The sequence below is a fragment of the Dermacentor silvarum genome, chromosome 6, assembly GCF_013339745.2.
Source record: "Dermacentor silvarum isolate Dsil-2018 chromosome 6, BIME_Dsil_1.4, whole genome shotgun sequence".
Lineage (NCBI taxonomy): Eukaryota > Metazoa > Arthropoda > Arachnida > Ixodida > Ixodidae > Dermacentor > Dermacentor silvarum.
Window position 1 is genome coordinate 16,468,054 of NC_051159.1, and position 13,609 is coordinate 16,481,662.

Below are 13,609 nucleotides of genomic sequence, written 5' to 3' on the forward strand. Positions count from 1 at the left end.
ATTATTAATCAACAAGATTAGTCACCATAAAAAATAACTGTCGTGCACCATTTCTTTCATCCCATTCACCATTGTCTTATTTTTGCATTTACACTATGTAAACTTTTGCTTAGCTGCATGCTAAAAGATTTCTGTCACATAATGCTATATGTCCATATGCGTTTAGTGTAACAGTTGAACCAAAATGTACAAAGCTAAATGGGACTGTGTAATTTGTGTGAGTGCAGTAAATACATCAACCAGACCAGCAGGACTAGTTCAGTGCTTCAAGAATGCTTTTATTAGCCCATGAGAGGGGGATTTGAATGGCACATATGTCGCCCAGAAAAGCAAATTGTGTGCCTTGTACAGTCATAGACAGTCTAAGCTGAAACAAAATAACAGCAGACGACAGATACTGGTGGCGCGGTCTAGCCGCAAGAACGGCTTTTAATGCTGCGACGCGATAAAGCATTTGTTTGAGAGCCTTGAAGTTCTCGAACACGTTTTTCTCATCGCAGCTTTCCGTTCTCGTGGCTGGGCTGTGCCACCAGTATGAAGTGTCTGCTGTTATTTTGTTTCAGCTTAGGCTGTCCATGACTGTACATAGAAAACTTTGCAGGACGTAAGGGCAAGGCACAGAAGTGGACAAAAAACAGCACATTGTCCTCTTTTTTCTCACCCGGTTGCTTGCTGCACCACCTATGTTTTTGGTATGAGAGAACAGGAGCCACCTGTTGCCTCTGCGGCAGGTGCACCTTACCGGAGTTCCCTACCTTGTCAAAAAGTGCATTTCGGCTGATGAGCTCGTGTGTCTACAACAGGCTGTGAGAGCACAACTATGCCAGCTGCTGTTGGGACGGCGAACTTCCTGTAATCATCACCATGATTGTCGCTGCACATTTACTGGATGCACAGTTTTCTCATGCCACAGTGACGTTATTGTAGAAAACAATTCAAGCACAGTTCTTCTCAACAGCGGGATTGGCATGCGGGTGATTCCACGAGAGATCAACACGGGTCCAAAAATTCATATTTTAGATTGCATTCAATATCTTATATTTTGTGCGCATATCACTCGCTAGTACGAAAGTGAACTTGCCTTCTTTGACAAATGGATACTTTAGGAGAAAAAAAAATATCGAAGTTCTTTAGGTTGCAGGCGCCATTTTCATGCACCGGGCATTCTTGCAAATTCACAACAATGTGAAATACAAAATATTACGGCTACAAAGAATGAATTTTCTTCTGTAAAACGTATACGTAAAGAAGAGTCAGCAAGCGTTGTTTGAGGCTTCTGTGCAAAACGGAAGTGTTTTAGAAAAAATTCTTAATTTGCTACACTTTTCGAAATTTGCTATATTTACGAATTTTTATCTAGTAAACTAATGCATGTAGCCTTTTGAAATTTTGTGGGCTATGAGACCTTAATCTGTTCAACGATTTTGCTGAATATTGTTGTGGTAGCACAAATTTCCATTTTTAAAGTTTGCCTCAAGTGTGAAGTTTTGACGAAAATGAAGACTTTTTAAAAATCAAAATAAAAAAAACGCCATCGTTAATTTTTCTCAAAATTTCGTAAACAGCTGTCCACAGACACTGGAAAAAGAACATTAAAAAACATCTTGCATTATTTTGTTTTTAATGACAATATATGTGGTAGAAATGAGAGCTTCGCCGGGATGCAGCAAGGTGCTAAGAAATAGGGAAATGGGTTAAAAAGAAGTCCATTAGCCTCTGACTTGCCTAAGCATGGCCATGATTGCGATAAAAGGGTAATTTTACCCTTATGGTTAATACTTATGCATAAAATACCGTTTAGTACAATACACATTCTCTTGAATGTGAGTAAAGATACGTCAACAGAGCAACCTTTACATGGCTCATTTTATTCAACAAGTGTGCGTAGCTTGCGGCGCAGATAATTGCAGATTTAGCGGTAAACTCGCTGTGCATGTACACAAGTAACAAAATTTACGGCAGATAAAAGTCTCTAAAAATGTTGTACTCGCCATGGCTCCGTCGGCAACGTCATTATACAGTATAACCTACAGTATAACGGTGGTGGTGGGGGGGGGGGGGGGGATGGTGTTGGTTAGAGCTGATTTAGCTGGCAGATAGTGCCAGCGGTTGCTCTCTTCTGCCGCCTCTTTAAAAAGGGGGTTGAACAGGTGGAAAGAGATGCGACACTTCCTCTCTCAGCAACTTATGTGTTTTGGGAAACATTACCTGTTTCACACACTCTTAAGGAAATTGTCTTCTGTGCGAAGCCTCAAGTAGAGCGTTTCTGTTTTTATTGCAGCATTGGCAGGTACAGATGAACTGTTCCGCGTTAACAGGGAGGGGGGTTCGCGGAACTAGTTCTTACTTTATGAAACAGCGTACAGCTTCTGCGTGGCGGATTCCTTAAACCACTCCTGGATGGTGAGGTGATATTCAAAGTGCTAAAACCACTCCTGGATGGTGAGGTGATATTCAAAGTGCTGAGAAGTCGTTATATAAGGAGTGATTCATTGGCACTCTTAATGTAATATGCTGCATCATTGCCTGCAAGTCGAACATGTGGCGGTATCCCCTGAAACTTCAGAATGAAATGCCTGTTGCTGAGCTCCTTAGCTAACATCAATGACTGTCGGCCGAACTTGCTGCCATACAATGCACGGGATAATTGTTGGAGCACCGCTGGCAAATCCGAAAAGATGATAGCGTGCTGAGAACGCGTCCTTAGTTTACGAAGCGCTGCAGTAACGGCGGTTCTTTCCGCATTTTCAATAAGACCAACTGATCCAGAGGGCCAGATCACGCAGATCTAATGAAACGAATCTAATAAAGCTTGCTCTTAAGAGGAAGCTTTAGCTCGGGCTCAACTCCGATGCCGCCTATTCAAATACATGTAAAACGCAGAAACGATTTTCTGAGATAACCACTGGGCCGATTTTACTTAAATGTGTTGCACATGGTAGAAAAGGCAAATTCTAGTGACTGTCGGACGCGAAATGTCGATTTCTGGCCTGCATTATTTAACTGGAATTTTCAAGAATTGGTAAGTTTGAAAAAAAAAAAAATAGAGGCACAAAGTTTACGAATTCGTAGCTCTGCACCTATATAAAAGATATCGCAGACCTGTGAACGGCATCTATTAGAGCATTCAAAGCAGACAAATTTGGTATGCCAATTTATTTCTTACATGAATTTGGTACATTGTTTACAAGAATTTTGCACAAGTTCCACACAAAATAGTAGTCTATTTTAAAGCCATGTAGAATATAGCAATAATTTTGTCCACTTTAGATTTACTATTCGGTGCAGTTTACAAGATTGCGACATCATGTTTCATTGCTGAGTTAGAGTTGTAAATTTGATAGTCTCGTTTTCTGAAGCTCTGCTATTTTGTCAATTTTATTAGACTTAAATAAAAAAAAAATCGCAACCAACACTCACTAGAGTTTCACTTTTTTGTGAACTGCAACAAACGTCATCAAATGTGGTGCAGTGGTTGCCGAGAAAAACGAATTCTCGTTTTACATGTACTTAGATAGGAGCACCCAAGCTAAAGCTTCCTCGGCGGCGGCCACACCAAGTTGCTGGCGGCGGCCACACCGCCAGCAACTTTCAACGTATTTCGCTTTACTACCGGTTTGCCACTGCCTCCCACGGACCCACTCCCCATTCTACTACACTCTACCAACTCGTTCAAAAGAGACGATTTTTAGAAGAGCATCATCTGAAAGCGCTAACAAAATATGGGCGCGAATGATGGCCCAGTAGCACAATTTACGTCAGAAAGTTAGGCATTCGATAACTGCGTGCTTGCAAACATAATAATAGTTTACCAAAACTGCCCTTTTGTCGCAATCATGGCCATGCTTAGGCAAGTCAGAGGCTAATGGACTTCTTTTTAACCCGATGTCCCTATTTCTTAGCACCTTGCTGCATCCCGGCGAAGCTCTCATTTCTACCACATATATTGTCATTAAAAACAAAATAATGCAAGATGTTTTTAATGTTCTTTTTCCAGTGTCTGTGGACAGCTGTTTACGAAATTTTGAGAAAAATTAACGATGGCGTTTTTTTTATTTTGATTTTTAAAAAGTCTTCATTTTCGTCAAAACTTCACACTTGAGGCAAACTTTAAAAATGGAAATTTGTGCTACCACAACAATATTCAGCAAAATCGTTGAACAGATTAAGGTCTCATAGCCCACAAAATTTCAAAAGGCTACATGCATTAGTTTACTAGATAAAAATTCGTAAATATAGCAAATTTCGAAAAGTGTAGCAAATTAAGAATTTTTTCTAAAACACTTCCGTTTTGCACAGAAGCCTCAAACAACGCTTGCTGACTCTTCTTTACGTATACGTTTTACAGAAGAAAATTCATACTTTGTAGCCGTAATATTTTGTATTTCACATTGTTGTGAATGTGCAAGAATGCCCGGTGCATGAAAATGGCGCCTGCAACCTAAAGAACTTCGATATTTTTTTTCTCCTAAAGTATCCATTTGTCAAAGAAGGCAAGTTCACTTTCGTACTACCGAGTGATATGCGCACAAAATATAAAATATTGAATGGAATCTAAAATATGAATTTTTGGACCCGTGTTGATCTCTCGTGGAATCACCCATGTGTCACTGTTCCCTCTATTAGCTTCCTGCTGAAAGAGAACACTTGTACAGGCAACAACACGAACCAGGTGAGAAGAGAAATTATTCTGACATACGAATCCACATATTTTTTATTGGTATAGTGCGCGGAGGTATCCTTTGTCTCCTTCTGCGTTTGCGACTTATGCACTGCATTGTTTTCCATGCAACAGGGCCAACAAGCTCAACTTTCAACATGGATGCTTTGCATTTCTTGAAAGTTCTTCAGTAATATCTGATTATGTTGCTGTTTTCCTGCCTCCACAAGGTTTATGCTTGCCTAAAAGTGCGCAGACAACATAATAATTTCGTAGATGATATCGGATAGCCAAGTGAGTACCATTTTTCGCTTTCTCTTTGTATATATATATATATATATATATATATATATATATATATATATATATGTATATTGTAAAGGCGTTTATAAGTATGGTCGGAGGCGACGTACGTACATACGTACATAGCAAGCATGTCCCCGAGGGTACGGTTGAAGCATTCTGTAAGGCCCTTGGTTTGGGGTTGGTACGCCGCAGTTGTGCGATGAACAACGTGGCACTCCTTGAGATTGACTTCAACTACTTCGGACAGGAAGACACGCTGAGCAGTTCCTGGGGTGGCCCATGTCGCAGGATGAATTGTCGACGCAAGAAGGAGGCAACAGCGCACGCTGTAGCTACCGGTAGAGCGACAGTTTCGGCGTATCGCGTCAGGTGGTCGACTGCCACAATGGCCCAGCGATTTCCAGCCGACGTCAGGGGAAGGGGTCCATACCAATCAATGCCGACGTGTAAAGGGCAAGGTAAAGGTTGCAGACCGGCTGGCGAGAGGCGGGGCGAAGATTTCCGGCACTGGCAATCGGGCTTGAGAAACTGCCAATCGGGCTTCGAACGAACTTGAGAAAGTAGCTGTACATCCCGCGCAAGTAATACCGCTGTTGTAGACGCTGGTAATTCTTGGAAACGCCGGAGTGCGCACACTGTGGATCAGCGTGGAAAGCTGCGCATACTTCGGAACGTAGACTGCGGGGTACCACTAACAACCACTGGCGTCCGTCGGGGTTATAATTGCGTCGGTGAAGCAGGTTGTCGCGAATGGCAAAGTGACGTGCTTGGCGACGCAACGTGCGAGTGCTTGGTTGTGCCGACGAACCAGAAAGCAAGTCTAGAAGGGAGGCAATCCAATTGTCCTTGCGCTGCTCAAAAGCGATGGTGTTAAGGTCGAGCGAAGAAACAATAATCTCGTATAGGGAGGAGCAGGTATTGTCAGGCAAGAGAGAACGCGAGAGGGCGTCGGCGTGAGAACGCTGGCGTCCGTTGCGGTACAGCCCGCGGATATCGTAGTACTGCAAGCGAAGTGCCCATCGAGCAAGACGGCCAGAAGGGTCCTTCAAGGAAGACAGCCAACATAGTGCATGGTGGTCCGTGACTACGTCAAATGGACGACCATGTAAATAAGGCCGGAACTTAGTCAGAGCCCTGATGATGGCTAAGCATTCTTTTTTCTGTCACAGTGTAATTTGTCTGAGCTTTCGTAAGCGTGCGACTTGCATAGGCGACGACATATTCAGGAAACCCCTGTTTGCGTTGGGCAAGAACAGCGCCGAGGCCAACGTCGCTGGCATCTGTATGCACCTCAGTAGCAGCCGTCGGATCGTAGTGGCGCAAAATTTGCGGAGACGTAAGCAGATTACGGAGCTTTGTGAAGGCCTCGTCGCAGTGCGACGACCACGAAGTGAGGGGCCCGTTGCGTGTAAGCAGTTTCGTCAGGGGTGAGATGATGGTGGCGAAATTGCGAATAAAGTGTCTTAAGTAAGAAGTACCTATGAAACTGCGCAATTCTTTGACGGATGTTGGCTTAGGGAATTCGGCGACAGCCCGAAGCTTGGCTGGATCGGGGAGAATACCATCCTTGGATACGACGTAACCGAGGATTGTCAGCCGCCGAGCTGCAAATCGGCACTTCTTTAGGTTTAGTTGTAGGCCTGCGTTTGTTAAGCACGTCAAAACAGACCGTAGGTGTTGAAAGCGCGTTGTGAAGTCCGGCGCAAAAGCAACAACGTCAAGATAGCACAAGCATGTGTGCCACTTCAAGCCGCACAGAACGGTGTCCATCATGAGCTCAAAAGTTGCGGGCGCATTACAAAGTCCAAAAGGCATTACGTTAAATTAGCATAAGCCGTCGGGTGTTGCAAAAGCTGTCTTTGGCCGATCGGCGTCAGCCATGGGTACTTGCCAATACCCTGAGCGTAGATCTAAAGACGAAAATAATTCTGCGCCTTGTAGACTGTCAATGGCGTCGTCTATGCGCGGGAGAGGGAAGACGTCCTTGGGTGTGATCTTGTTGAGGCGCCGGTAGTCGACACAGAACCGCACAGAGCCATCTTTCTTCGTAACGAGGACCACAGGGGATGCCCATGGACTGTTGGAAGGTCGTATCACCTCGCGGCGAAGCATGTCGTCGACTTGTTCGTTGATTACACGACGCTCTGCAGGAGATACACGATACGGGCGTTGCCGCAATGGCGGTTGCGAGCCAGTGTCGATGCGATGAGTAACAGTTGATGTCCGGCCTAGGGAAGATTGCCCGACATCGAAAGAAGAACGAAATTCTTCTAAGAGGTACACAAGTTGAGATCGCTGGAGCGGCGTAAGGACATCGACAATAGAAGAACCAAACACATCACTGGACGGTCCCTAACAGGCAGAAATGGCCGTGAGCGCACTAGAATTAGCGCAGTAATTTTCATGCGGCGCGTCCATAACTTGCACGTCTTCAATCGCTTCGACATTGCCTATACATTCCCCTTGGAGCAGCATGACAGGGTATGGGAACGGGTTGCAAACGAAAATGGTGCTGTAGCCCGGCTTGATGTCCACTGTCGCAAAAGGTAGCAGCAGGCCTGTCCGAGTAAGGAAGCGGTCAGATGGAGACAGCAGCGCAACAGCGTCTGAGATTCCGCTGCAGTACATAGGCACGACTGTTGATGCGCGGGGAGGAACGTGGGTGTCGTCGTGGACAATTAGCTTCCTCGACAGTGAAGTATTGTCGGTGATCGGCAAATCTAACAGCGGCGAGAGTTCCATCTCGGCCCGTGCGCAATGGATAACGGCATTGTGGCTCGATAGGAAATCCCAGCCGAGGATAACGTCGTGAGAACACGAGGTGAGGATGATGAATTCTATGGCGCACAGAACGTCGTAAATAACAACACGAGCAGTGCAAGCCGCTAAGGGGTCGATATGCTGAGATCTGGCTGTGCGGAGGGACAGTCCAGAAAGGGGCGTCGTGACTTTCCGAAGTAGGCGGCAAAGCTTAGCGTCCATAACACATACGGCGACTCCTGTGTCCACGAGTGCAGATGCGCGAACACCGTCAAGAAACACTTCGATCACATTTGAAGGACTGCGTTGAGGACTTTCACGTTTCGACGGCGCCGATTAGTTTTCCTCGTCCCGAGTTACGGGACGGGGTCGCATCGGCGACACTGAGCGACGGCGTGGCGACGGTGAAGGGCGGGTAGTTGGCGTCGGGCGCAAAGTCGGTGACATAGCCGAATGAGGGTCGTAATATGGACGGTTGAACTAGCTTCTCACGGCTGATTCGGCGCTACGCGGCTGAGCGCGATTACAATAACGAGCGACGTGACCGGCATAGCCGCACGCAAAACATATCGGCCGGTTGTCGGAAGTACGCCATTGGTTTGCTGGGGCAGGTCCCATCCTTATGAGGTCGCGTTGTACAGAGCGGATGCTGGTATGACGGCATGGCAGGCTGCTGTCTGGGCCTAGTCGCAACGTCGCCATGACGGAGAGGCACACTCGGAGAGAGTGGTGGAGTCCTCGCGACGACTTCAGCGTAGCTGAGTGGTGCAGCCGTCGGGACATGTTGGGGCGTCGCGACAACATCGGCGTAGCTTAGTGGAGCGGCCGCAGGACGATGTTGATGCTGGTCTGGCAAGACCTCGGCGATTTCCTGCTCCCTCACGCGACGGAGCGTGGGCATAACATTCGTTGCGGGCTGTTGCACATGCGGCGGCTGAGCGAAGGTTAGCAAGGAGGGCTGGCCTGCAACTTCCTCCCAAACGAACGCTTTCACTTCTGTCAGCAGTGCTGTCTGGTCAGAGATGGTGGCCAAACCAGCAATGTGTTCGTCACGCGATGAAGGGCGACGTGTCAAGGAGCGCTGCCTTCCTAGCTTCTCGTAGCTTCGGCATATAGTGCCAATGTCTGTCACGGACTGAGGATTTTTCGCAAGTGGCATGTTAAACGCATCGTCTTCAATCCCTTACATGACATTTCTTATTTTGTCAGATTCCGACATCGTCGCGTTGACTCGTTTGCACAAGTCGAGAACATCTTCAATGTAGCTGGTAAATGATTCACCCGGAACGCGATTCCGCTCGCAGCTTGCGCCCCGCAGGGCGACCAAACACCGCCACCAAAGAAGCCTTGAACGAGGACGTCGTCGGAAAATCTGTGTCATGGTTGTTGTACCAGAGACTGGCGATACCCGCGAGATAGAAGATAACATTGCTTAGCTTTGCGGGGTCGTCCCATTTATTGTGACTGCTTACCCTCTCATACGTTGTCAGCCAGTCCACATCGGTTTCGTCCGCGCCGCTGAAGATGGCAGGGTCCCTGTCGCGAGGCACACCAGAGCAGATGACCGACTGAGGAGGCGCTCGCTGGGATGGGGCAGGTGGCACTTGCTGGGATGCTTCTTCTGGCATGGTTGAGCGAAGGGTACGGGATCGAAGCTCCAGGATTCACGCTGTAGGCAGAAGCACTCTCCACCACTTGTAAAGGCGTTTATTAGGCACCTGCCTTTTGGAGGGACCATTAGTTCAAGGCCCGAGCTCTCAGCACGAGCGGCGTTTCTCGAGGAGATTGCAGGAGGGATCGACCCACTAGAAAGGGCTGGAGAGCATGACCCACTATGGCGTTCGTATCCTTCGCTGCAATATATATATATATATATATATATATATATATATATATATATGTGTGTGTGTGTGTGTGTGTGTGTGTGTGTGATTTGTAATCTCAGCGCTGTTGAATTTCCACCCAGAAGCGTTGAATGAAAGCACTGTGGTTGCAAATGCCGAGAGCTTGAATCGTGCTCTAAAATCACGTCAAAGGTGGTCACTCACATAAAGCACACATAGTGTATAAAATCAGGTACAATGTAATTACATAATACACATCAGCATATTTGAAAAACCGCCTGCTCATTTTGTACTTTTATATACTACAAGTGCAGTACTTTTCACCCAGCAAATGTAACTGCAGGTTCTTTTCTGAGTGCAAGTTAGGGGTCTTAAGTCGTGAAGTGAATGCACATTATCTTAAAACTTTACATTGGTGCTTTCGCACAATTTCATTGTATATCCATTTTATTGCGATAGCAATTATATGGACACTTCAACCAGATTTCTGCCGTCGGCATCGCCGTCGCCGTCACCGTGAGGTTTCATATAAAGTCCAAGGGCGATAAAATCGTCGCCGCGCGCCGTATGCGTGAGTGAAAGCGCGCGGGGGACGTGCGCTATCACGGAGAGCGAACGCACGGCGGAAAGCAAACGCGACCGTCGCGCGAAAGGCCGTGGCGGTATGGAAGGGGGGAGGCGGGGCGACGCTGTGCTGCGGCACCAAATGCTTATCTTGCAGCAGGCCGCAAGGGGAACTGGCCACTCAATCTCCCACGCGAAGGCAAGAAAGCGGTGTTGCGTCCCGAATCGGCCGGGCGCATTCTTTGATTGTTTCCCATCGAGGCAGGCCCTTTCATGAGCGTCGCCCAGACTGCGACAGTGCCAGACACCGACGAGACGGGCAAACAAGCACCCCAACTCGGCAGTGCCCATTCTTTGGGTGCTTCCCCCGATGCCACCCCTTTCATCAGCGTCGCCCAGACGGCGACAGTGCCGTTCGGACAAAGCAGCTCACTTAGAAGCGACCGACCGCAACCGCCACCCTTCGTTAGAAGCGGGGATTAGCGTGAAGACCATTCTCCCGACCCTGGAAAGATGACCGGTGGAGGGCAAGAAACTAAGTCACCGACTTTCGTGGAAGGAGTGTCAACCCCCTGTTTCCGGATTGCCTCGTCCTTGCTTCGAAGGTGAAACATTAGAGGCGGAGTTCGGTGAACAATACGACCCCTCTGATTGGCCGCATCAAGGTCATCTGATTCCCTAGTCGGGTCAACTAGGGAAGACAAATGTTTTATAAGGAGACACCTTGAGTGAGTGGGGTGTACTGACGCATTCTGACATGTGCTCAGACATGTAGTGAGCTGAGACTTTCAAAGTGCTCCCCCATGGAGTGGGCTTCCATATTTGGAGCCACTGTAAACATATAGAATAAACCCTCTTTTTCTCTTGCTCTTACTCCCGGACGTACTCATCCCTTTGGCTGAAGGATCACCGGCCTAAACGCTAACCGAGTCTCAACAGCGGGAAGACAGCGCGGGAGGGAGGGGAGGGGGGCCGCAGCTTCTACTCTGCCAACAACTGCGTTTGTACTCTGCCCCGCTGTGGCGGTCGCCCGCACCGTCTCTTAAAAGCGATCTCCAGACGGCTCTGGCCTTTGTATGCGCCGTGCATTCGCCGCTCAGTTTCCGTTGAAGCGATAGACCGCACGAACCTTCGCCCGCTGCGGCGGCTGCGCTTGCTGCCAGCGTTTTGACAGTCGTTGTCTGCGGTCATTCAGTGTGATCTATTCATGTTTGCTTGTGCGCGCTGACACCACGCGTGTTAATTCAGTTAGTAAGCGAATGTGTCCAAGTTTATGCAGCCGATAAAACTACTATCCCTACTGCGAACAGCTATCTACTAATTTGCTGTCGCAATTGATGCTTCGCTTTTTGGGCGTAGCTGCAACAATTTTAGCTGCAACCAGTATGGTGGCACCATCTAGTTAAAGTGCTTGCAAACGCAGCGAGCCCGGCATGTAAGTTGCAGTTGTAAGGCTTGATCGGGCTGAGCAGACTGCTGTGCAGAGAGCATTACAAGCCGCAGCTGGCCGCTGACGCCGGGCGGACAGTTCAGATCGTTCTCGTCAAAACGAGGCAAACAGACTGCCACAAAGACACTGTTGTGCGTGGTGCCCAAATTGGAGCTACTCTTGAACCGCTCCAGCCGCTTATGCTGTGACTGTGGTGCGTGTGCCGCGCAGGCCTGTGACTTTTCAATTCATACAAAAAATTTGTGCCATCTTCAATTTTGATTTTACTTTTGCTGGGTTATATCTTGCATTAAATAGTTACCATTAAGAGCCTAGAAGGGGCATCTATCAGTGTACGTTCAATGTTATAGATTTAACAGCTCAGATTTTATGACTTGGTTCGTTATTTGCCTACACTATGACTTTAAAGTCATTCCTCACCGAAACTGCTAGTATACTTAAAATCACGAAGACACAGGCTCTCTGCATTTGCAGTTGTCATGAGCTGAAATGGAGTGTTCATACAAGTGTCGTATTTGTACATGACATTTTGGGCTGCTTGAATTGTCTACTTACTCCATTTTATACATAGTAGGAAACGCTAGGAAGGCTATAGAGACACTTCTCACACTGTTCACACCTGAGACCTACAGTTACATCACATATGAAAAAAAGGTACGCGCCACGCAATTCGATGTACAATTAGGTCTCATAGCATCACGCCGTGAAATAAGATGTATTCAATACATGAAAGGCGTCAAATCTCTGAATATAATTACCACCAAATGAGCGGAGTCACACGTTTCTATGACCAGCAGCCACAGAGAATCAATTTCATTCGCGGCCAAAACATCGTATGCCACGAACTGCAACGGCAAAGGCGAAGAAATAATGCATAATTTGGCATGAACTTGTGTGTGCAAGTTGCAATTGTAACAGATGAGGTAGATAATTCTTTAGAAGGTATCACAGATTTAGACCTACTGCACTTCGAAACGTGCAGAGTGAGACTTCTGTGACTGCACAACTTGCGCAGCTTCCACAACGTTACCTGCTGTGTATGAAACGTAGTATAGTTGCAATGAAGTTACCATGAGTCGTATCTAAGCATAGCATCTAGTGGTGCTGGAACAGTGTTTGCTTTGTGAGGAGTGCTCGCACATAAGTACCTCTTGAGTGTTCTGTCACCGTTTTTACCTGCTCTCTGAGTCGAAGTATACAGTATGCCCTTAGCATGAGCTTAACCCTTTAGGCCCTGACATTCTATAAAAAGGGCACGAAGAGAAATTGTTGTTCATCGTTACGCAAATGGTTAGCAAACTCAAAAAAGAATTTTAACTATTCTCCATAGACCTCCGCCAACAAAGGCGACAGTTTCTTCATCCTTGTCTTCCTCAGAAAGCCTTAGAGGTGGAATCAAAATGGCGGAAGGCAAGAAACACGACTGTAGCAGTATCCACGCCTTTTGATAATATTTTACTCAATACCTATGGCCTCGGTAGTGATCATAATTTTGTGTTTTGTTTCTGATATATCTAGGGGTGTATTTATATCTGGAGGTTGTGCCTCATATTTGCGCATAGCCCGCAGCACGCCATGATCTGCGTGTCCTAAATATAGGAAACCAGGGCTCAATGGTTGTCAAGGGCCCCGAATAAGTTGAATGTACAGTGAGGACGCTGTTGCTTGTAACAGCTTGCGATTTCTTGTGTTATTATTCCCGAGGTGGTAAGTCAGCCTGAACTTCTGTATTCAGTGGAAAGGGGACTCCTATAGTAATAAGTATGTGTATCAAGGACCCAAATATGTTTGCTGCACTATAGGAAGTGTGCGTGTTGAAGTAGAAGACGATGACGATGAAAAGAAGGATATACAGTTGGCCTTTGCAGGCTAGGGGAGCAGTAATTGCAGCAGAGTAGATGAAGAATTCACCACCTATGGCGAAAATACATCCGACAAAGTGACTATCAAGTAAATGGAGGCCATTCAAGTGCAAAGATGAAGGAAGTGTGTGAGTTGGAGGTTAAAAACGACGACGATGAAAAC